Below are 25,049 nucleotides of genomic sequence, written 5' to 3' on the forward strand. Positions count from 1 at the left end.
ATAGATAGAAAAAATGTCCTAGGACTTCTGGTTCAGCTGTATCAGCGTTCTTATAATTGTGTATCTGACCAAGCTTGAATGTTCTAAGGATGGGATTTCTGTTGCTTTGCTCAAGATCCACTTTATAATAATGATGAAGTCAAGGTCTAGCAATGGCACAAAGCCTGTGCAATTAGTTGTAGTTAAAGGCTTTTTTTTTTAAATGGTGGGGAATTTATTTTGACACAAAATAACATTATTTGTATTTCATACATGTTTAACTTTGGGATAGAGCAGTTGAAATAGAAAAAGAAACAACTATTGCCTATTCAGAAGAGATTTTCCTTTAAATTGTATAATTTTTTGGATTGTATACAAATATTTTGTTTTCTATGAAGACATTTGTTATTTTGTTTAATAGAAAAGTCCAATAAAATCTAAGTGAAGCACTTATTGTTGGAACATTTCTCATGGAACAATTGATGCTATTTCTAGTGGGGAAAACTGGCAAATCACAGTTACATTTGAAATGTATATATTGTAAAATTGGATTTCAAATATTTTTTCCATGTTCCTCACTTTACATGAGTTTTGCAGTCTAAATTTTACAAATAAAACTTGTGCTAACACTTGTTATGTTTCAACGATTCTTTATCTCATTTCCTGCTTTTAATTTCAAATAAACTTTTGCAATAAGTAGTCTTTGGCAGCATTTTGCAGTAGCTAATTTGTTTCTGCAAATACTAATTGAGAGATCCCGTGGATAAAACCCACAGTAAAGAGCTGATAATATCAACTACCTGTAAAGTATTTGCTATAAAATTGTTTACAGAGAGATTTTGATGTCAACATGTTTCTTTCTGGATATTTTGCTTTACCTAGGATAATGTTTTTCTCTGATTCAGAAAGCAAGGCTAAAACTCAGAGAACATCAGAGAACATCTATGTGTAGGTGTGTTTTTCAGTCACTGATACATCAATGTGTATTTTCTATAGAAAATAATCAGTTTGGAGAAAATAAAAATAAACTGAAAATGGAAAACAATTCCTTTTCCAAAGGCACCTGAATCTGGAACAGAGCTGCTTAGATTAGGCTGAATGGGGCTGAAAATGAATATTTTATTTATCTCTAGCAAATATTACTGAATCATTGTAATGTGTGACACTATTTCAACAGTATGTGCACATTCTCTGTAACAATGTAATATATGAAATGTGTTGGAACAATGCTTGTATTCTACACAATAACAAATTACAAGTAAAGCTGAAACCCTGCCTTGTTACTACAACAGCCGACAAAGCCTTTCTTTAAAAAAAAAAATAAATAAAATAAATTAAATGTTTCCTTAAATTGTATATCTAGCAACACATGAGACCTCACATGCTTTATTTGCTTTTCACACTGTCCTTTAGGTAACGCAAATGTGTGTTGTGCATTTTTCCATTAAAGGTTGGCTTTTCCATTCCATTGCAGGAAACAGTTGTAGGAGCTAGGCACAAGAATTCAGCAAATTATTTTAAACTAGATAGTGCTGCCTTGAACACAACTGTACTTAGCATGTCTAAATATCTGAAAATTTAGAGATTCCAAATAAGACAAAAGTCCTTTCCTATAGTCTAGCCTGTTTCCATGCTCCTTCCAAAGCATCAATTGTTTCTAAAATAAGATCTTTTCAAGGACATCTAAATAATTTCCTGTCACTTCCATATCTGACCCTTACCAGTACACCAGTATGGAATTCAGTTATCAGCTGGGAAATGCAGACATACTAAACATCAGTCTGTGCTAGGAGATATTCTGCATGTTGTTAGAATGGGACAATACCAGAAATGACATAAACATTGATGGCAGAAATATGAAGCACTTAAGTTATTTACTCAGCCTGACATTTGTAATGAAATTTTTGTTTTCTGTCTGGGTTGTAAATGCAAAGCCAGACTTTTTCAGTACTTCAGCCAATGTTACAGGATCTTCCCTTACAGAGTTTGGGAGCCATTCTAGCCATAATTCTTTCCTAAACAGAAAAAAATTCACACTACAGTTGTCTCCAGATCTTTTGTAGCTCCAGTGACAACTGGTGAAGTCCAGAGGAGGTAACTATAAATGACTTTCTGTGTGAGCTGCTCTGAGCAGCTGTTGGGTTCGGGGGGGGGTTCCACTCCTGAAGGAAGAAAGAATGGCTTATGGAGGGAGAAGGAAAGAGCACTGAGGTAACTGAAGGAGAAATGGACACGTCATTAATTAAAGTTGACACTACTCACTTTGGAAAAGTGTGATCTATAAAAGGTGAGTAGATTTGATACCGAGACTACGGCTAATTGGTGACTGCTCTTGGCAAGAATAGTGTCTGTGACAGTAGACACCTCTATTTAGGCACCCAGATCACTCCCATGGTATTTTAACCAATATTGTTTTAAAAGGATGTTTTTTTGGAAAACAGTCATTATCTTTTTAATATTCACGAAGAGACATCCATCAAATCACATCGTAGCTAATTAAAACTTCAGTTCCTGGGCTATAAGGAGCTAGCTAACGGCTTTGAATCTAATATCTAATAATTTGCTTGCTGGGTCCTCACATTCACTTATTAATTCACAATGCCTATCTTTAGACTTGATCTAAGATATTTGATTTCGAAACAAAACAGATATGAATCTGAATATTGTTATGTAAAGTTGTTCAGAAATACTTACACAGTTGTCCACTAATTTTGACGCAGGTATCTATCACTCAATGAAATCAGTAGCTGCTGTATTTCACATAATTAGATGCATTAAGACAGATCATCAAAACTGTCTGAACGTGCAATCTCTTAAACTGACCTAGAAGTAGGATCCAGTCCTAAACCTGTACACCCCTTTCCTCGGAGCAAGCCAATACATTCCAGTTTTCCTTGTTTGTGTTTGTACAGGCAGAAGGCAAACCCAAAAAAGAGGGAATACGCAGAAATTGTCTTGTATAAGAAATGGTCCTGAGACATAGCATCAAATCTGTATTTTACCTAAGTGAGACAGGAATTTCAGCTGAGGTCATTTATCTAACAGAAAGTGTCTTCGCTGTAAGACTTTCTAGGTGTTCTGGTTTTACAGTACGGCTAAAAGTAAATATAGTTGTCCAACACTTGGAGAAGAATAAAAATAAAAATCTGGTTCCGTATGTGTGGTCAGAACATGCCTACAAAATTGAGTCTACTGAGGGAGGTGTTCAGCTGGGAGTCACTCTTTGAGACTGAGCTTCGGCTAAGGAAACGGCAGGCTGGAATCAGAACTGATGCTGTGGACACAAAGTCACAGGCAGAAACTGAAATGCAGGGAGAACGTACCTGCCTTTGGAGAAGGGTGGCAGTTAGTGATATCAGTTTTGCCTAAATGGGTAGTTAAGTGCCTAAAGTGGTGTATATTATCACTAAAGTACTCTTGAGGATCCTGGCTGAGTGAATATCCAGCTATACATCTATCTCCAGGTATCTTCTAACTGAAACATGGCTTCGTGGCAGTTTTATTTTGGTCATATTTTGACTTTATCTGTTCTTTTCTCAGGCACAGTATTTGTTCTGGTAAACTCTGATAAAAAGAGGTCAGCTGCATTGTTTATGTAACTTCTATTTCTGTCTTATTCATGTTCCAACACTGCCATTACACTTTGCAATACTTGAGCACAGGATTAGGAATTCATGGTTCCTGGCATTTCTCTTAAGCTTTTTGACAGTAAGAAAAAATCAAGTAGAGAGCCTGGGGGAGGTCAACAGTTTGCAACTTTGTAATTATTTTATCAATAATAGCACACCAGTTTTACTCAGATTAACATGTCACTAGCTCCATCAATCTAAAATGCAACCCCTTCTAGGTATTCCTCATCAAGTAATCAGAAAATACAAAAAAGATATATATTTATATGTACATATATGCATTTTGGCAACCTTTAGCAAAGTAACTGAAAGCCAATGGAAAGAACTTGTGTCTGCTCATTAGAGCTAACAAATTCTTTATGCTAAACTGTTCTTTGCATTAATTCATTTATAGAGTATATCTGGTGCCAATTTGACTATAGCAACTATTTTAAAACAACCTGTACACGTCAGGTTTATGTACGGATCCCATGATGGTAAATGTCTGGCCATTTCTTCATCTTTATTATAGTCACTCTTCCAATGTACCTTTAAGTAAGTATCATTATTATTCCCCTTTTTACACAACACAGAATTTACAGATTACATACACAAAGACATTGGACTTCTGAGCTGTAGGCACTGTAACATATGGCTTTTAAAATCCCATGTAAACACTGCAGCCATTAATAAGGCAAGTCAAATGTATATCCTTAAATATAGCCTAGGAACAATTAGAATGGAATTTAGAACAGTTAGGGTGTTGAGCAGAGGTCATCCTAGCTATGGATAAGTAAGCCATACTCTTTGAACAGCCTCGATTCCACTAGAAGTTTTTTTTGTATCATCAGAAAAAAATCTACAGTTTCAGACCAGCCTCCTGGTGAATGCTTCAGTCACCGTATTTTCTGCTTCTGCTGTAGGACAAGACTCCTCTTATTCATTGTGGAAAAGGTTCTTTCTGTACATCTTACTTATCCTGGTCATAGGTAATTTAGTCTGCTTGTGTAATGAAATTCATAGGCACTTCAGCTGAATGATTCCAGAAAATTCAAAGCCACATATTTAAATAAGTAATTTATGCTGTGATCTGCTTTACTGTACCTTGCAAGTTATGGTGCCACCTGCATGTGAATTTTTCTGTATGAATGCTTTTCTGAATCTTTTAAATATTTTAAGTATTGATGATAAAGTAGTTTCTCATTTTCTGCAAAATGATGCATATTCTTTTTGTACAGTAAATAAACATTATGAAAGGTCCTGGTTACATTTGATGCTTTTTCTGAAAAAAATTTGCCTCACAACTCACTTGACTATCTTGCCTTAGCTATGGTAAATACCCAATTAATTAATTTCACTATTGTATTATGTTTCTCTGATTATCTAAACAGTATTTTCCACATTAGTTTCATACAAGCTGGGCTCTGAACAACTAGACCTTGTCTAGTTGGCTCTGAAATGAACTACAGAGCATAAAACCTGTATTTTCAAGGAAGGGACATGAATATTTGAGGGAAAAAACCCTTGAATTTGCAACTATACAGAAAAAGGTATAGATGATGCACTGAATAAAGAACTAATCTTATCAGCAAATTCTTTATACTAATTTTTTGTACAGCCTTATATTTGTTATTCCATTAACTGCATTGAAAAGAAGGTATTTCCTTAAAAAATAATGGAGACAACATAAATAAAAAAATAATTATGCACAATAAATTCTTCCAAAAGATTTAATTTGAAACTGAAAACATGTAATAATTAGTATTTCAAAAACATTGTATTCTCTGGACCAGACTAGAGATAATTTTTATAGGGAGTGGGTTGGGGATTCAAGATTTTGTGGAGTTTGCAGTATTCTCTTGTAGTGGGTTTGCATGGCAATGTTTTGGTAGCGGTGGTGGGGGTTGCAGAGGTGGCTTCTGTGAGGAGATACCAGAAAGTTCCTCTGTGTCCAGTGGAGCCAATTCCAGCTGGCTCCAAGATGGATCTGCTGACGGCCAAGGCTGAGCCCATCAGAACGGTGGTACTGCCTCTGTGACAGCATATTAAGAAGGGAAAAAAAAATAAAAATCTGCAGCAGCAGGAGAGAGGAGTAATACTATGTGAGAGCAACAGCCCTGCAGACCGCCAGGTCAGTGAGGAAGGAGGGGCAGGAGGTGTCCAGGTGCTGGAGCAGAGATTCCCCCGCAGCCTGTGGTGAAGCCCACGGTGAGGCAGGCTGTGCCCCTGCAGCCCGGGGGGGTTAATGCTGGAGCAGGTACCCGCCTGCAGCCAGGGGAGGACCCCAGGCCAGAGCAGGCAGATGCCCGAAGGAGGCTGTGACCCCCTGGGAAGCCCACAGCAGAGCAGGGTTGCTGACAGGGCCTGTGACACCATGGGGGACCCACCCCAGAGCAGTCCGTTGCTGAAGGACCGCACCCTGTGGAAGGGACCCAGGCTGGAGCAGTGTGTGAGGAACTGCAGCTCATGAGAAGGACTGACAGTGGAGAAGTTCGTGGAGAACTGTCTCCCATGGGAGGGATCCCGTGCTGGAGCAGGCGAAGAGTTTGAGGAAGACAGAGCTGCAGAAAAATTGTGATGAAATGACTGTAACCCCTCTTCCCCATCCCCCTGCGCTGCTCAGAGGGAGGAGGTAGAGAACTGACAATTAAATTAAGCCTGGGAGGAAGGGAGGGGTGGGGGGAAGGTGGGTTTTTTTTTCTGATTTGGTGGTAATAGATTAAACTAATTTCCCCAGGTCAAGTCTGTTTTGCCTGGGAAGGCAATTGCTGAAGCGATCTCTCCCTGCCCATATCTTGACCCACGAGCCTTTCTTTATATTTTCTTTCCCCTGTCCAGTTGAGGGCAGTGACAGAGTGGTTTTGGTGGGCACCTGGCATTCAGCCAGGCTCAAACCACCACATTTGTCAAAGCAGCACAGCACTGAAATACACCATGGAAAACAGACTGTGCCTTTTTTCACAGCTGTAAGTGGCACTGGTGTCACAATGAAGGACTGAAACTTCTTGAATGACTCCCCAGAACGTACTAACTAGGTCCACAGGTCTTCAGCTTCCATCTATATCTCAAGCCAGTGAATATCAGAGGTAGATACTGTGGGCAAATCCTATGCAACTCTATAGACTAAGGGAGGGGATCACCTTCAAAATCTGCAGAATGAAGATCCTTAAGAGGTCCCAGGTCTAGTTTTGGATATATTAAAGTTTCAGTGTCTACTGGATCTTCTGCGACATAAGGATATTTTACTTAATCATCCCCTCTACTTTCCTTATGTCCTTTTTTTTCTTCCCCACAATGACTGATGACAGTCCTTTTACACATCACTAATCAGAACTGCAATTTCCTGGGATAAAAACTTTAAATTGGAGTTTGTATAAGCACAGATACTGATTAATGCTACAAAAGCTGGCATTATACGCATCTGGGAAAATGTTCTGCAGACCTGGTCTTCAAAGCAGACAGTGAGCAGAAATTAAAATAATGCTTTTTTTAAAAAAAACCAGAAAATCTTCATTGATTATTAATAGAAATGTGTGTAAAAAGCCATTATTACATTATTAGTCTAGGTTCCTATTTCTTTGCTATACTATCTCAACACTTGTCAGAGAAGATAAAGTTCTATAAAATGACAAGTAGCATCAAACAGGCCTGTAGTAATAGGACAAAGGGCAACTGCTTTAAACTGAAAGAAGGTAGATTTAGGACGCGTATTAGGAAGACGTTTTTTATGATGAGGGTGGTGAGGCACTGGCACAGGTTGCCCAGGGAAGCTGTGGGTGCCCCATCCCTGGAAATGTTGAAGGCCAGGCTGGATGGGGCTTTGAGCAACCTGGTCTGGTGGAAGGTGTCCCTGTGCCCATGGCAGGGGGCTGGATCTAGGTGATCTTTAAGGTCCCTCCAATGCAAACCATTCTATGATTCTATGATTCTGAGAGGATGAAAAGTGAGCAGTATTTACTTTCTATCCCAGCAGAATTCCGGTGCGTTAACTAAAAGCAATAAATAAAACAGAGACAACAAATCTGGTTATTTAACTATGAAACTCCTTGCTGCAGGAGGTTGTTGAAAATTCATGCAATTTCAGAAAGCAATCAGACTCACTGGACTATTATAACAGCTCTGCCTCATAAAATCTCTGAGATGCAGACTGTTGCAGGGCACAGAAATATTCCTTGAAGGCACCACTGTCCATCAGATTGTTCTTGGATTGGTTCCATGCCTGTATTACTAGCTATTGTCAGACACAGACAACTGAGCTAGGTGGAATTTGGTTTGGTCTGGTCTGGTATAGCCATATCAAAATACTGTTATTAATGAACTTGGGCTAGCAATAGCTCCCGTTGTAGGACAATATCATTGTCTTTTTTATAAACTGGGATCTGAAGTAAAAGTATGTGCAGCTTCCTCCAATAACAATGTAGATTAACAGAAGTAAACAAGTTACTTTTCATTGCAGGCTCTGTCGCTCGATCAAGCAAATCCATAGTAGCCTCAGTCTATACACTTAATCCCAGCCCAGTGCTTCAAAAATAGCTTTAACAACCTCATTGACTGCCTTTCTTGTATTGCAGATATTATGCAGATAGGTAGGGAATAAGGCCTTTTAAATGCATATAAAGCAAATTTTCTTCATTTCATTCCAAAAAAGCAAAGAATATTTAAATTCTCAGCTCCTCCAGTGGGAAAACATGTATTCCCATTTCAATGCAAATCTTTTTAATTTTGAACATGTTTTAAATGACCATCTATTTCCCCAGTTTACTAGTTATGTTTGTATCAAGTGTGAGAACGCATGGTCTTATTTACTAGCAAGTGCGCTGGAATGACATAATAGGTATTCAGCTTCTGAGGTTTATGTGAAACTTCATTGAAATGAAACTCAGTGAAACTGGAAGGGCGTAAATCCACAGATTTCAGTTTACTACATACAATACCATCAGAAATTCTAACAAGAAGTTGGAAGCATCTCTCAGTGTTAGAACTGTGCCTCACTTCTGCAACAGATGCTTGGTAACAGTATGACTCAGTATGAACAGAAAGAAAAAAACACAAACTGTGGCTTTTCTTTCCAGATAAGATGAAAGTCATACAGCAGGACTGAAGGGAAAAGGTTGGCGAGAAGGATATTGGCTGGAATTTCTAAAACAAAACCTTCCTTCATCTGCACTTCATGTCTAAAGCTTTGTATTCACCCTTGGCTTTGTTTCTAGCTGGATGGGAAACAGTTTTACAAAGCTATTTTCTCTCAAAAACAAATGAGATTTCATTAAGGGACAAAGAGGGAAAGAAAGATTAATCTGGCAATTTGCCTGATTAGCTGTGTGGAATACACTGGTCATGTTATTCTTACATTTCTCTTGTGCCTACTTTAGGTTTTGTATCTTTTACCACATATGTTTGTCATCCTCATCTTTCCTCTCTGTCAATGGAAAAAGGTTGCCATGACAACAAATTTATTTTTTTTGTACTTATTTTATACGGAACTGTTCACATAGTTATACATTGCTTTTTCTACTTCCCATTGGAAAATATCAGCAATCCATTCTTTCACACTGCCAAGTGTTATCTATAATTATTTCTAAGTAATGATTTAGTAGTTGGAAGTAGAGATACTCCGAGGACAAAATTTGACAGAGACCTTGATAAGAATGCCAGTAGAAGCGACATTCACACGGAAAGGATTATTATTTATACTGATCATGTGCTTGGCACTGATCGACTTCACAGATTGAAAAAAGCTAGCAAAATAAAGCCCAACTGCCTAGTCACTAAAAGGCCTATTTTGTCCCACTTTACACACACTGAAACTAATGGAGATTTTATAGTTTATTGCTGATCCTCTGTACTGCATTTATTTAGAGTCCACTTCACTGAAAAGTTTCCTAGCATAAGCAGCAAAGCTAAATAGAAACACAGAAATTAATATTCTGGCTGACAGAGAAGATCTGTCAAGTAGTAGCTTCCCAGTGAAATGAAAATAGTTTTCCTTGCCACAGCAGCTCTGTATTTCATTTTAACTGGCATAATTATTTTCAATATAAATGGTCATTTTATTTTTCATAGAAATATTCAAATTCAATTAAGAGAGCATTAAAGGCTGTATTAAAATTTCCCCATTATGATTTTTTTCATACTATGAGGATATTGGGCAAAATACAAGAATAATAAAGCAAGATCAAGGCCAAACTGAACATTTTTGTTTAGCATAGAAAGTTTGCAACAAGATAATTAAGCAAACTGAAAATTATGATAGAATATAGGTTCTCACACTGGGCTAAGTGATCATTAGGATACATTTTTAAAGATAATTGAAGGTTCACAGACAACAATTCACCAGGGAAATTACCAAAAAGATTGAAAAGTTACAGAAAAGTAGCTGCTACTCTATTGATATACCTTACAAAAAGGTCTAGGAGAAAAAAAATTTCTGTTCAACTACTTGGTTGAAATTCATTAACCTGTTGAATGTTGTGATATGAAACACAATATTGGTTCAAGGGTCTTAGCTATTTTTCTTGTTTTGAAAATACACTTTTCAAAGACAAAGGATTGCAATAACTATTGGCAAAACTTTGCTTTCTTCTAGTATTAAACTTTAGTTTATTCTAGTATTTTTAGAAACAGGCTAAATTTAATATTTTTCTTAACATTGTTGTTTGATGGAAAACAGATTTTGACAATACCAAAATTATTTCCTAACATGTCCTTTCTCCATGGAAACTTAGAGCTGTTGAAAAACAAAAACTTTATTTTGTTAAAAATAAATATATTCTGGCAAAATTTCAAAGTATTTTTGTGTATACATGCTATTGTACTGACCACTAAAAGATGTAGTTTGATTTCTTCATTTCCCATTCTCCTTTATCTACCAAGTACTGCTCTCAGACAATTAAATTACTTTACAAGAGAAAACCACAGTAAATCAAAAGACAGTCTTACTAGAGAGCCCAACGTTTAGAGAAAAAAGGACAAATACATTTTCTATCAAATACTAAACAGAAATTATATGAGAAACGTTTGATTTCTCTATTTCCTCCAGAAAGTTGAAATTTTGTTCTCATTAATGTAAATAACAGAGAAAGCCTCTTTTCCAAGAAGTTTTAGTTATTTCATAATTTTCTTATTCTGTTAATGAACAACAAAAAGTGTTGGTTTTACGTTTATATACTGAAGACCATATATTACTTGCAGTGCTGTTAACATTTCTTTCTGGAGATCCACATGGTGGATCATACCTACTGGTAATGCAGCTGATACTGGGACTTGGATCAGTGCTACCCAGAAAAGTTCTGACAGAAGAAAGACAACTTTTTTTCTGGCTGCGGAGTATTAACCTAGACACTGGAGTCCAAAATTCTCTGTTGATATTTAGCAGCTTTTCTGCTGCCTATATATTAACAATAGCCAAACATTTTTACTTGATCTATGCTCAGTTAAGAAAGTAGAGCTTTCTTTCTGGAAAAGGATGGAACATTCTGAATAATACAAACAACCTTCATTCATGTATTTATGAGTACAAGTTCAATCTGCAGGTATTTTGTTACATTCCTAAGTATGTGGACGGTTGAGCGAGGTGATTCTTACCCTCTCCTCTGCTCTCATGAGACCCCGCCTGGACTACTGCATTCAGCCCTGGGGCCCCCAACCTAAGAAGGACACGGACCTGCGGGAGCAAGCCCAGAGGAGGCCACAAAGATGAACAGCGGGCTGGAGCACCTCTCCTATGAAGACAGTCTGAGAGAGTTGGGGTTGTTCAGCCTGGAGAAGAGGAGACGCCAGGGACACCTTACAGCAGCCTTCCAGTACCTAAAGGAGGCCTACAAGAAAGCTGGAGAGGGACTTTTTACAAGGACATGTAGTGATAGAAGAAGGGGTAATGGCTTTAAGCTGAAAGAGGGTACATTTAGATTGGATGTTCAGAAGTAATTCTTTACTGTGAGGGTGGTAGGACACAGGAATGGATTGCCCAGAGAACTCCATGTGGATGCCCCATCCCTGGAAGTGTTCCAGGCCAGGCTGGATGGGGCTTTGAGCAACCTGGTCTAGCGGAAGGTGTCCCTGCCCATGGCAGGGGGCTTGGAACTAGGTGATCTTTAAGGTCCCTTCCAAACTAAGCCATTCTATGATTATACACTTCTATGATTCAATATTATATTGAATATATTATTATATAAATATTATATAAAATATTATATTACTGATAAATATTTCCAATGTGCATGGCATGCTCGAATGTTCATGAAATGTAGAAAGAATGCACCATGACAGTTCAGTGGGAGGTACAGGTGCTATTTTTTCTGCTTAAAGACCTTCTGTCAGTAAGTCAGAAAGCAGAAAAAAACCACTTTGAGATTCAGGTATCAGTCACATTTACTAGGAAAAATTTATAGCAAGTAGCTGTATCTCAAATTTCGTCCAGTTCCTAATTTGTTGTTAGTATAAATATTATGCTGTGTTCGCTAAGTGTTTGGAAATTTGCTGAACCATTTAAATAAATGAATAATATATTTAATTTTGTTTCTAAACATGTCTAAGAATTCTCCTCGGTGTATTCCAGAAACAAAATAATACAGAAAAATAGCATGAGAGGATATGAAACAAAATTTCACATAAATTAGCTGACCCGTGAAGCCATTGCCTCAGATTACTGAACTACTTTGGGCCAATGACGAGTCAACACAGTGTGGCAAAGCAAAAGCAGAGAAGACCCTCCCCAATAGTGGCAAGCCCAGTGTTTGTGGCATTTGCTACAATGCAGGAACCCAGTGTTTTACCAGCATCACTGGAGTCTTATGGACAATTAGGAAGTGTAAGCTGTGTCTTTTTTTCCACAGATTTGGCTAGAAATTGTAGTCTGGATCTAAGAAACACTTTTCCAAAGAAAACGTTCTTCCAGAAAGGGTTTTTTTTTGCCAAAATAACATTTTCAGGGGAAAAATATGAACATGTTCCCAAACAGTTTTAGAGATGATTCATGGCGACAAGCTGCACTTATACTGCAAGACAAAGATGAGCCTCTTTAGTTAATTTGAATTGCTTAAGCAGCTGAAGTAGCAGACTGAAGGTTGAAGAGTTTTATTTCAGAAACGTTTAGAGACTGACATAATATTTCTTGCCATCATGATTCAGTTTTGAGTGACAGTCACTAATAAGACACAGGATTATCTTCCTTGTGGATTGTTCTACCATATACAGCCTGTGAGAGTGAACTGTTGGGAGTCTGACAAAGTATATAAAAATGAAAAAACCCAGGACCAGCCACGTAACTTCTTTAACAACTGAAAAGCGGTATGAGATAAAGAGTTGAAAAAAACCCTTTAACTTGGCCTCTTAACTTTGCCAAGAACTCATTAACTGGAATAAATTGCTCAGCAATCTTCTTCCTGAGTGAAATAAAACTTTTATAGTATTGCAACAATACGTATCTAATCTTAACTTAGCCGTTTCCTATTGTAGTTTTGTCTCGCCTTTACACCACAAAGTTCAAGCATCAGAGGTGTCAGAGAAGGATTTGACTTCCTCCTGTACAGAGTGGCCATTTTGATATGGTAGAGAAGAAAAAAGAAATAAGGTAAGTTTAATAAAGGACTACTGGTTGGTCTTTGGCACAGGGTCCAGGCAGACTCCATGACACCTCAGTTCTTGCCGTAGGTTAGTTAAACTTCTCCAGTAAAAGACCTCATCATAGAACTGGAACTGGGTCAAACCTAATATGTCAGATTTCCTAGTCAGTTAATAATATCCTTTTAGTAATGCATCTCTTTGCTTTTTGAAACCCCACAAACGTCTGTCATTTGAATTGACATGTGAAAATGTGCCTTGCTGCCTAATTTCATCAATATTCCTTGATCTTGTATTGGAATATATAGTGAATTATCTACCCTCCGCTTTTAACTTTTTATTTTGTTTTTGTGATTGCTGCTGGGCTCTAACCTGATGTTTCCATACAATTCTCTCTCATAGCTTCAAGGTTTTTTTCCTGACAGCGGCTATCAATATTTTTTTAATGCATACTGATTTACATTTAACTATATTGAATTTCATCTGCCTTTTTACTTCTCTTCATAATTTCAAAGCTTAGCAAAATTCTTTGCACTATACCTATCTTTTTGTTTCCCTTTTATTTCAGCAAATTGATTTACTTAAAACAGCAAACTTTGCTTACTTGTTACTTTCTATTCCATATACATTTTAAGTACATTGTCCCCAGAAGTTGATGTCTGTGGAATCATAAACCCTCGAGTTTTGATGTCTTTTTCTTTCTTTCTTTTTTTTTTTTTTTTTTGAATTTCCTTCATGTACTCAACTTCTAAAATGCTGTTCTGTCCAAAATGTTCAGTTTCCTTTTCTCTCATTCTCTGTTTGATCTTCAAAACTGGATCAGTTCTACATAACTGGTTCATACTTGAGCTTGACTTCACTACGTGCTTTCAGCTGATCTTGTCTTCACATTCTCTAGCTTCTAGGTCCTTATCTCATGGCCTTTTTTCCTACACCTCTGTAAATATATCCTTGCAGTGATCTACCTGCTGCCACCTGAGCGCTCTTGCATCCTTTCCTTCCCTACCTCCTTTTCTTTTGCTGTACCACTTTTCTCCCTCTTCCACTCCGTCACTATGTATTAGTTATACCAGTTCAATTAATCCTATAATGTTTTTTTTTTAAAATCAATACCTAGCAGTAGAAACTGAACAGAAACAGGATACTCTGTGTAAGAGGGCAACTTGAAAGATATTACCAACATCAGTGAAAACAATGTAGCACTTGATGAAAAGCCATGTTGCTTAATAATGTGATGGGCCAGGGGAAAGGAGTAAAATCGTACCAACATGATAACTAAACTGTGTTAGGGAATGGGAAGGTTAATGAAAAAATTTGGCCTGGGAACTGATATTTCAGGGCTACTGAACAATGTTCAAATACATGCCAATGACCCTCAAATCCCTTTACACTCTGTGTATAATTTCTTTACGTATTCTTAACTTGGCTTTCATGAACCTGAGGGTATGAACAAGATTACAAAGCCATACATAAATAAACAGCACTTATTTAGCATAGTCACTTAATCATTGTTGAACAAACTCCACAAATCTTTTAAACATATGAAATCCTCCAAGGCATTTTATTCTGGCACAGAGATATATTGTCAGGCTTTCTGATAAGTCTTTGACAGTGGGGTGGAATTTTGGCATCGCTCAAGGTAATGGCAGACTTCCCACTGGTTTCTAAAATCCAATTAATAATGTATATTGTAAATATAAATACATACATATATACACACACAGAGTTCAGAAACTGATTTTTGTTTTATATAATTTTGAGTAAAAATAATAATTTCTGTTGGGTGATATTGTAACTGATTTCTTATTTCATCTAGCTACTGGGACATAACAGAATGGCATGTATGCATTCTAAATACTAAAAATTGTGACCTCTAATGAGATTGCCCATATAATTTTTTTTGGAACATTGTTCTTGAAGCAATACATAAGTTTTAGATGAACACTTTTGACATACTGTAAATTCCGCGATGATGAACCAACTTTATAGTATTTATTATTAGGGTTTCCTTTGCCGTGATGGATTTCATATGTATTTGGTGTGAAATCTAAATTGAAAACTGAAATTTGAAAACACTCCACTGAATTTCAGAATATTATAAACACATTAGAGCTAATATTGGGTGAATGAGGAGAAATAAATAGTCTGAACTCACCAGCTGTGATTTTGATAACTCAGTGAGCAGGCCAGCAATTCAGCTGGTATAAATCAGCAAAACCCCATGGTAATCTAGGCTGCTAATCTCTGTTAAAGATTTGATCTCCATTTTCTTCTTCTTCCTCCATCTCATACAGAATGAATTTCAAAGCACACGATTAAACATAATTTCTTGTATATTTTATTTTCATTACGCTTGAATAATTTACTGGATGAACTAGCTATGTCATAAAGACTTTTAATGATCAGAAAAGTGTGTATGATTTAGTAGCGTTAATTGGGATATGGAAATTCTTCCATGTGCAGTCAGGTTATCTTTCCAAGATAGAAACATCTAAATTTAGCTTACAGTATAATTATTTTTATAAAATTTTAGAATAGATTTCCTATTTCTCCAATATAGCCTGAAGCTGAACGTGAGAAAAGCAATACCAGCTAATAAGCTATTTCCAAGCACAAATAGATGTATCTCTAGATTATACAACCTCTTCCAGACCAACATCAAACCCACTATAAAACACCCAGACATATCCAGTATGAGTAGCTCAAAGATCATTCACATTTAGAAAAATGTTGGCCCATATTTTTGATAGAGTATGACAATTAAAGCACATTTTTCCCAATGTTAATCTGTTTTTAATGTAACATTCACAAAAGGTCCATTTTACTTTCCTCTGATCTTACTCATAGAAACATTATTAACAATCTTGCTTTACCCATTTTAACTGTTATTCTAGAGAAACTGTTTGTGATCAGGAATTATGTACAACAAATAAAATGCTATATAAATAATAAAAATTAGATCATACAATGTATAAATGACAGGAATGTTTATGAAGCCTACATATTTTAGAGTTGCAATATAAAATCTCAGTGGTCACAAAGCCACTTTAAAGATTTTCATAAAATCTGGATCCATCAAACTATTCTTAGGGTGAAGCACATTAATATAATTTTTTCCATGCAATTTTCCCTACTGTAGCAGCATGTTACATGAGTACATGACACAAATGGTCAGGATGACAATTTCTTACACACACTGCACTCAAGTTTTCCTGTGTTAAGAAATTAATTTCTGAAAATGGGAAGTAGATGTATTCTAATGAGAAGCACCTCAGAAATACAAAATTAAAAGTTCTACTTATATTGCTCTCAGCTACTGCAATTTATTTCAAAGCATCTGTCATGATTTAAACTCCAGTTGAATCTAACTTTTGTAAAACCCAAGGACAAAAAAAAAGCTAAGCTTATTATTGCTGTCACTAAAATACATGGGAACATTTCCTATTCAGTTTTAGTGGGTAAATCATTAATTAAATGTATTTACTGAGATATGTATCTAGCTTTATATTACAATGATAAGATAAAAAGCAAGATTCACTCAAAAGCTTTAGGATTGCAAATTATTAAATTATTTTGAGTGTCTAAAAACATAGAGTCGGTGTTGCAAATGCTGAAGGTTAAGGAGCCAGGAACGTACTGGAGGTATTTGGACAATGCCCTTAATACAATGTTTTAACTTTCAGTCAGCCCTGAATTGGTCAGGCAGTTGGACTACATGATCACTGTTGGTCCCTTCCAACAGAAATACTCTGTTCTGTTCTGTTCTGTTGTGTTCCGTTCCATTCCATTTCATTAAAGAACGCCAAGAGAACTGTGTGTCTCATGAAGCAGTAATGATCACATTACAGAGGAACAAATCCCTTTTTGTTTTAGACATTGTTCCCCTAAAATGCAACATCATCTGAAAAGCTGCAAGTACTGGTTGGTAATGGTTGCAGTCTGCCACTTGAAGGCAACAAAGGCAGAGTTTGGAGGTCAAAGAGGTAGACGAAGTACAAAACATGGCAATTTACTATGACAAGCAGTTGTCAGCCATTTTTTGTATTTTATTCCATGTCAAATGACACTATAGTGCTCTCAGTAAGAAAAAAAATGTTACAACTCAAGCCAGCAGACCTCAAATCGCAGTGGTCCACTTACACATCTACTTAAGGAACCACTGTCCTACACTGCCTATTTAAGCCAATAAAAAGGTTGCCAAGAGATTGAGAGTTCCTAATAAGACCCGAACTCCCTAAAAGATCAGATAAATAGGGCTTATCATTTATAGATAACAAGTTCAAACATAGTATTACTCTTGATTACTACAGCATGTTCAATATTAAAACACGGAACTAAGAAGAGTAGGTAAAAGTCAGTGTTGATTTTACACCACAATGTAAGGATAGCGCTAGTTTCATTAGGAGGTTTAGGAAGTCTTTTTTTGTAATACCAGTTCAGGACACCTTTTTTCCCCATTAATTACAATAGCTAACTCCCATTTGAACTGGTAAAAAAAATAAAGCGCAATTTGAGAATGTTTTTTTAATTAAGATCTTGAAGCTTTACAGTGTTAAAAGCATTAGTTTTTTTTACTTTTAGTTAATTTTCTTGATTCTTTATCAAGTTTATAATAATACGTCTGAAGAGGATTTTGGCAATTTATATGAAAAACATTACAGTGGCAGGAAAATTTTTATTTGTGACTCCATGAATTTAAATTTTTTAAAAAATAAATTTGAGTATTATAAAACTGAATCCTAGCTCATTTTCCATGCTTTTCATTTTTATAGATTTGTATCAAGCTACCTCAGTAGCTTCTTTTTGAGAATATTTAGAATATTAATACTTATTGAAAGGGAGAAACCACTAACAAATGTCAAACAGATATTGGATAAATGTTACACTGAAATTAAACATGGTTTTTGTTATTGGCTATCTTTCTTTGTTTCACTTTGTCATTTGTTTGTTCTGTGTTTGTCATTACATTTGATTTTTACACCGACATACAGGGCAGAAATTTCCCGATTTTTGCTTTATAAAGCTATCAAAGTCCATAATGATACCATAGAACTATCTACATTACATTACTGCTCTTATGAAATCGTGTTGTGCTCTTCCAGAATGAAAAGGAGGGTTGCAAACTGCTTACACTGGAGTATGAATCGCTTACCTTCAGTTATAGAGTGTGCATGGAAGTTACAAGAAATAAAATTTTAATTTCTTTATCCTATTTATTATGACAAGATGTAACTTTATGCACAATAGCTTAATATTGTAATACTTCACAAAACTAGGTAGATTTATGACCGTGGTCCAGGTGGCCCTTATATTCAAACACACAAATTTTATCAGCGGAATTCTTAAAATTACTAACATGGTTAAAGTTTATCACAGCACAAATACTTTGCTAGGTCAGGGCTTACATGATGCTTATGTTGTGAACCACTCCTTTGTCTCACACAGAGATCCTAAATCGCCTAATCTAGAAGTACAGCTTCACTTCAGCAAATGATAAATAAGATATATAACCTGGCCACTGTAGGAAATTAATTTCATTCACTGTGTCTGGTGAGAGGTTACAATGTAGGGTGGCTATAAAGAAAATAGATATATCTGGTTTTGACAAGTAAAATAGAATGGCCAAAGAAGAAAATAACACAGCTTGTGCCAATAAGTAAAGTAAATACAGTGCTGCTTCAGATAACTCACAATGCTAATTTAAAATCATTATGATTTTTCTAGCTGCCCAGAAACTATCATGCTATATTAGATTTATAATCTCTATATAAATATAAGAACATTTATCATAGACACAGCCTTAAATCTCAGTATTTTCATAAATATTTCAAATTCTCCAGAGAAAATAAACAGGCTATGAATTATCCTTCTAAAGGTTGACAAGATTTCGAAGAAAAGAAAATGTTAATTAGTAAATAATAAAGTTCTTTTGACAATCTAGCCTACTGATAAAACAAAAGTTTTATAGTTTACATCACTTTTAAGATACAGTTAAAAGATTTATGACTGCAGCTGATTTCCAGGAGAAGCCACTCTTTCACCAGAAATGTAGCATTTATTGTTTCATAGTAAATTTCTATAAACCCAAAATAATTCTGCTTTTCAAACAATCTAAGGTTTGATGTTAATAAGATTTCTGTATCTTAAACCATCAAAACACGTAAATTATAATATAAATAAAGAAATGTACATGTATAAAGCTTTTCATGTATCTTTCCTACATTGATTCTCATTGGCTTTACCAGCATCTATTGCATATAAATCATATAGCTTTTTCCACTACATATCTGTTTTGGTGAGAGGGCTCCTTATTTTTAATTAATTCAGTTGCTTTTCTTAGAATGAGTCCTGTATCAGGAATGGATAATTCTCACTGCTACTGGAGTTAAAAAAGCATAGCTGTGATTTTTTTAAACCAAAAGGTGTATATCATATTCATCATAATTCTATTTTGTGCTTGTTTGTCTATGCCCTTTACATTCACACCGGGTTCTATTCACACCTGTCCTGTTTTCCACATATGTACATTAGTCTCAAAAACTAAAGATGGGAGAAAGTTATTGATTTATTAGTTCTAAATAAGCAGAACTGCAAAGTGACTGAGCTACCAATCAAAATGTTACTACTTAAAATTAGCTCTATTTCAGTATAATATTAGTTATTACATAATGCTTCCTTCTGACTTACATATTCATATGCAACTGGATAATTCTCCTAGCATATCATAGACTTAGATATGCATTTATGTTAATATCTCAAATTAGATAGACTATGTGCAGCCAGAAAAAAAAGTTCCCATGTACAGAAATTGCAAAATTTGTACAAATCTACATGAAGATCAGTTTTTTCTTCGGATGTCTTATTTCTTTGAAAGTTATGAATTATTTTTCCCTTTTAACTTAGCTAAACTCTTTAATACTTTCTGAATCTGCCTCAAAATGTCACTTATAAAATATTTTATACGATATTTTGTAGGACAGAATATGTAGTGACAATTATCTGTATTTGGAAGGTTCACATTATTGTTGTAATATTTTTGCAGCATACTATGACTGGAACAAAATCCAGGAGAATTATGGAATAAAATTTTCTTCCAGTGTTATGTCTCTTTGTTCCTGGCTGCTGCTAAAACTCTGTTTCTGTTTCTGCAATCTGAATTTGTAGCAAGAATTTCATCTGAAGTGACCTTTGGCAGGCTTCCTCTAGCACTGAACCATATGCATATGGGTCATCCTGCATTGGAGGAAGTAATTTCCTATAGGAAAGTTGTAAACTTGGGATATTGTCTTCCAGAAATATGTGAAAATATATATTTTTTTGTTTGTATTTGGCTTTCCGTCATTCCCATGAGCTTGTCCAATACTGCACTGTATTTTAGAAATTCTGATACAAATTCTTTCCGTTCCACAGGAAGCCATAGCTTTCCACTTCATCCAGCTGTTGCTTCATTTGATCACACCTTATACAGAGAATGTTACTGGGCTCTCATTTTCCAACACAGAAGAAAACTTCTCGTTGTTTTATTAAACTCACAAATTTGAGAACTTTTTTATAAATTCATAGGAGAACTGTGGAACAAGATGTGACTACTTTAGTAGTAATATACGTCTAAATTTGGAAGGTTATTTGTGAAGAGACAAAGTAATGAGGAAAGTTTTCCAGTTCATGAAAGGCACTCAGCAGGAAACACAGTGCTGGGAATATGCAGTGTTTTCATTATATGAAACTAAAGGAATCTGAAACACTGGGACTTTTTTCCTCAAAATCAGTGGATACCGAATTGTTTCTGATAAAACATTGCTTATGTTAGGAGTTTCCTAGCAGATGTTTTTCAGATTTCCTACACCTTGCTTATTTGTGCCTCTGTATCTTGCATCTGTATCCCTGGCTTCAAGATATCAGCAGTTCGCACTGTATATTTAGAATAGCCACAGAAACAATTTTCATGCCATCAGTGACGTCAAGGCTTCCTCAAATTGCAGCTCATCAGCAAATCTGGATGGAAATTTTCTAAGGAAACAGTTTGAGTGGAAAATTCCAGTTCATCACACCTCAATATGGTTTCTAAAAATTAACAAGATTCAATGAACCACAGACAGCTCACCTTCCAGTTTACTGGAAATGCTATATATCCCGGTTGGTGACTCACAGAATCACAGAATGGTTGACATTGGAAAGGACCTCTGGAGGTCACTTGGTCCAAACCTCCTGCTCAAGCAGGGCTACCTACAGCTGGTTCCCAGGACAATGTCCAGATGGCTTCTGAATATCTCCAAGGAAGAAGACTCCACAACCTCTCCGGGAAACCTGTGCCAGTGCTGTCACCCTCACAGTAAAAACTGTTCTCTGATATGCAGACAAAATCTGCTGTGTTCCAGTTTGTGCTTTTCATCTCCTGTCCTGTCACTGGGAGCCACTGCGAACAGACTGGCTCCATCTACTTTACACCCTCCCTTCATTTATATACTTTGAGGTGATCCCCCTGAGCATTCTCTTCTCCAGGATGAACAGTCCCGGCTCTCTCAGCCTTTCCTCACAGAAGAGATGCCCTTATCTTAGCGCCATTTCAATGGACTCTCTCCAGTATGTCTGTCCTGGTTTCAGCTGGGACAGAGTTATTTTTTTTTCTTAGTAGCTTGTACAGTGCTGTGCTTTGGACTTAGTTTGAGAATAATGTTGATAACGCACTGATGTTTTAGTCATTGCTAGTAGTGCATACTATAAATTAAGAACTTTCCAGTTTCCCATGTTCTGCCAGTGAGCAGGTGCACAAGAAGCTGGGAGGGAGCACAGCTGGGACAGAGCTGAACTAGTCAAAGGGACATTTTATACTATAGATCATCATTCTGAGTAAGAATATGTAAGAACTTACACAACAAACCAAAAAAAAAAAAAAAGAAAGTTTATGAGCTTTGGAACAAGGGGCAGGAAACTCATGAGGACTATAAGGATGTCCTGAGGTTGTGCAGGGAGAAAATTAGAAGGGTCAAAGCCTAACCAGAACTTAATCAATAAAAAATGTTTCTTCAAATACTTTAGCAACAAAAGGAGAGCTAAGAAGAATCTCTTAGCTTTTATTGGATGCTGGAGAAAACAGTGACAAAGGGTGAGGAAAAGGCTGAGGTACTTAATTCCTTCACCTCAGTCTTTAATAGTGAAAGCAGTTGTTCTCTGGGTACTCAGCCCCCTGAGCTGGAAGGCAGGAACGAGGAGCAGAATGAATCCCCCATAATCCAAGGGGAAATGGTCACACCACTTAGATACGCAAGTCTATGGGACTGAACGGGATCCACCTGAGGGTAATGAGGAAGCTGGCAGGAGTGCTCAGCGAGCCCCTTCCATCGTTTATCAGCAGCCCTGGCTAACCGGGGAGGTACCAGCTGACTGGAGGCTAGCAAGTGAGATGCCCATCTACAAGAAGGGCAGGAAGGAGGATCCAGAAAACTACATGCCTGTCAGACTGACCTCACTGCTGGGGAGAAACTGGCTGCTCATGGCTTGAATGGGTGTACACTTTGCTGGGTAAAGAAACTGGCTGGCTGGCCAAGCCAAAGGCATGGTACTAAATGGAGTTAAATCCAGTTGGCAGCTGGTCACAAGTGGCATTCCCCATGGCTCAGTATTGGGGCTGGTTTTGTTTAACATCTGTGTCAGTGGTCTGGAGGAGAGGATTGAGTGCACCTTCAGTAAGTTTGCAGATGACACCAAGCTGGGGGGCAGTGTTGGTCTGATAGAGGGTAGGAGTGATCTGCAGAGGGATTTGGACAGGCTGGATTGATGGGCTGAGGTCAGTTGTATGAGGTTCAACAAGGCTCAGTGCTGGGTCCTGCAACAGTACCATGCAATGCTACAGGCTTGGGGAAGAGTGGCTGGAAAGCTGCCTGGTGGAAAACGACGCAGGGGTCTTGGTTGACAGCCTGCTGAATATGAGGCAGCAGTGTGCCCAGGTGGCCGAGAAGGCCAGCAGCGTCCTGGCTTGTATCCTCTAGTGTGGCCAGCAGGACAAGGGAAGTGATTGTCCCTGCTGCAGCTGCACCTTGAATACTGTGTTAAGTTTTGGGCCTCTCACTACAAGAAATACATTGAGGTGCTGGGGCACATTGAAAGAAGAGCAATGCAGGTGGAGAACAAGTCTTACGAGGAATGGCTGAGGGAACTGGAGTTGTTTAGTCTGGAGAAAAGGAGGCTCAGGGGAGACTATCACTCTCTACAATTACCTGAAAGGAGGTTGTAGCGAGGTGGGTGTTGGTCTCTTTTCCCTAATAACAAGTGATAGGATGAGAGGAAATGGCCTCAAGTTGTGCCAAGGGATGTTTAGACTGGATATTAGGAGAAACATCTTCCCCTAAAGGGTTGTATGGCATTGGAACAGGCTGCCCAGGGAAGTGGTTGAGTCACCATTCCTGGAGGTATTTAAAAGATTTGTAATGTGGTATTTAAGGACATGATTTACTGGTGGACTTGGCAGTGTTAAGTTTATGGTGGGACTCAATGATCTCAAAGGTCTTTTCCAACGTAATGATTGTATGATTCTTTCACTTAAAACTTATAAGAATTTATACAATAAAAAATATAACAATTTTTTCAACAATTGTTGAACCATGAAGTTAGAACAAGAGAAACCATGTATTCATTATTTGAATTTCTAATATTAAGACATTATTTTAAAAGAATTATTTCCTGAGGAATAGTCCTTTAATGGTTTATAACTAACGTTTTTTAAATAAAACTACTGAAAATGGATTATATACTTTTGGACATGAGATACAGTTTTAAACATAGCAGACCCAAATCATCTGTCCAACAACACAGAAACAAGAATTCTGACTTCTGGTACTTGAGAAATTACAGAGGGTATAATAAAACTAAGAGATGAAAGCTTGAACTGGTTTCATAGCAACTCCAGTAGGTAAGTTTACAATTTCTTTTTAGTACTGTGTTAGACTGAAAAGTCTTAAAGATAGACAATCTGTTCAGAGTTCTGCAAGAATCAGATGCTTGAACAACAAAGTGTGAATGTTTTAAGAAAAATGATACTGAACTAGATCTAGTCGCTCTGAGCAGACAAGTAGTATTTATGTTGGGAGGAAATCCAGCAGAAAAAATTAAAGTCAGCATGAAAAAGAATTCTTGAGCTACTAGGGAAAAGAGATGGGAGTGGGGGGGGGGTGGGGGGGTGGGTGAGGGTGGGTGTGAGTGTGTGTGTCTATGTGTCTTCACCATCTCTGGCCCCCCTGGGTCTCATTACCTAAATTCATCACAGGAATTTTAAGCACATTGCTGTGGAGTAACCCATTGCACAACGTTTATATTCCACCAGAAGTCGAATAGAAGGATGACAGATCTATTTTGCATTCTGTTAAAACTCTGAAAATGGAAACTTAACTGAATTTGCTTTTGTTGTATGATTACAGCAGGTATTTTACTGCTGCAGTGATGCAAACCAACTCATTTCAGAGTCTGCTTGCATAGCTGACTTCTATGTGAGATACCTGTGCTATCTCTCAGCTGATTAGCTGGAGCGCAAGTAGCAGCGTAGCTGTTGCAGCTCAGCATGCAGATGTGCCTGAGCCAGCTTACTTTTGACCCTGTTTTGAGGCCTGTGTGGGATTCAGACTATCACATATTGCCTAAATCATCCTGACATTGGTGGAAACAGAAGAAAAACTAGCAAGGATCTACTGGGAGCCTAAAGTTTATTTTGAAAAGCAGTGTAGGTCATGGTTGTTGGTGCCAGGCCAGCTCTATTGTACTTCGTGCCAGTGCCAATGATTCATAACTGTTTGTCCAACAAATATTAATCTATGAACACACAAAGATTACCTCAATGAGTTTAAATTAAACTATGAAACACAGAATACAATTTAATCTAATCTATAACTCTGTATTTTTGTTACCACC

The 25,049-nt window shown here is 37.0% G+C and overlaps 1 long non-coding RNA gene across 1 annotated transcript; it reads left to right on the forward strand.

The window, feature by feature from the left end:
- The first annotated feature begins 1,754 nt into the window (after positions 1 to 1,754).
- On the forward strand, positions 1,755 to 24,105 carry LOC129736506 (uncharacterized). Its single transcript, XR_008733217.1, has 3 exons — positions 1,755 to 2,266; positions 13,044 to 13,158; positions 20,559 to 24,105. It is a non-coding gene; the product is annotated as an uncharacterized LOC129736506 (long non-coding RNA).
- Positions 24,106 to 25,049: the final 944 nt, after the last annotated feature.

Source organism: Falco cherrug, chromosome 1 (genome assembly GCF_023634085.1).
Source record: "Falco cherrug isolate bFalChe1 chromosome 1, bFalChe1.pri, whole genome shotgun sequence".
NCBI lineage: Eukaryota > Metazoa > Chordata > Aves > Falconiformes > Falconidae > Falco > Falco cherrug.